This window comes from Nyctereutes procyonoides, unplaced genomic scaffold, assembly GCF_905146905.1.
Source record: "Nyctereutes procyonoides isolate TBG_1078 unplaced genomic scaffold, NYPRO_anot_genome, whole genome shotgun sequence".
NCBI lineage: Eukaryota > Metazoa > Chordata > Mammalia > Carnivora > Canidae > Nyctereutes > Nyctereutes procyonoides.
In genome coordinates this window covers 45,703,968-45,705,392 of record NW_026575042.1, presented here as the reverse complement: position 1 = coordinate 45,705,392, position 1,425 = coordinate 45,703,968, and positions in this window count along the sequence as shown.

Genomic DNA, 1,425 nt, shown 5'->3' with positions numbered 1-1,425 from the left:
CGCAGGCGCGACCCGCCCAGGTCGGGGAGGGGAGCGCGGGATGCGCCTGCGCAGGCCGGCGCTCGCTGGCTCACTTGCTCACTGGCTCGCTCGCGGCCCCGACCCACCATCTTGGATGGGCGCGGAGCCCGGGCTGGCGCGAGGGGCGGGGAGGCAGCCCCTGCAGTCTCCCTCCGTGCGGGCGGTGCTGAGCCGGCGACACTGAGGAGCACCCGTTCCGCAGCCTTGACCCGGGGCGGGGGGGGGGGGGGGGGGCGGGGGAGGGGGGAGGGCAGCCTGCGCTCTTGGGGCGCCACGCTGTGGCTTTCTTTTGGATCTCGCAGTACTGCTGTCTCCCAGAAGAAGGAACTTAAAGAAAAGAAGACTTTAGGAGAATTTCGATCACGTAGAGGAGTGGAAAAATTACCTTACTTGGATCCCTGGGGGGGGGGCTCAGCGGTTCAGCGCCGCCTCCGGCCCAGGGCGTGACCCCGGGGTCGCGGGATCGAGGCCCACGTCCGCTCCCTGCATGGAGCCTGCTTCTCCCTCTGCCTGGGTCTCTCTCTCTTTCTCTCTCTCTCTGTGTGTCTCTCATGAATGAATAAATAAAATCTTAAAAAAATAAAATCTTAAAAAAAAAAGACTTAAAAAAATTAACCTTACTCGTTGACTTTACACAGTTGTGCAGGTCTCACCTGTTCCCCCCCCCCCCCGCCCCGGGGATGCCAGTGTCAGACATCCTGTTATTTCACTTGTAGGTATTTAAACGTGTATCTCTAAAAATAATAAATTAAAAAAATAATAACTACTCTTTGGGGGGGGATCTGCCTTCAAGACCGTTATCCTACCTTTAAAAAAGAAACAGGGATTCTTTCATACCAAGTACCCAAGTGTTCAGATTTCTTGTCTTCATATTTCTCTTAAAATCAGAACCGAAATAAAATCCATGGCCGTTGGTTGGTCTGTCTTTTATTTTGTGTCTGAGGATTTAAGACCAAGAATGTGGGGCAGCCTGGGGGGCTCAGTGGTTGCATGTCTGTCTGCGGCCCAGGGCGTGACCCTGGGGTCCCGGGATCAAGTGCCACGTTGGGCTCGGCATGGAGCCTGCTTCTCCCTCTGCCTGTGTCTCTGCCTCTCTCTCTCTCTAGGTCTCTCATGAATAAATATATTTTTTTAAATAAATAAAACCAAGCATATAGCAGGAATTGAGAAGTATCGTTTATCATTTATTGTCGCAAAAAGGAAGACACACCCCTGGGAACCAAGGGGAGTCTGAAAAAAGACGGTGTTAAACCCTTATGGTATATAGGCTTCCATTGAATGATTTGGGGAAGACTGTTGGAGATAGCAGTAGAAACTTCGATCATACTTTTCAAAGTCTCGGCGTCAATAAATATAGGTCATTCTGGATCATTTATCCCAGGTACCGCAATTATGCAATACATC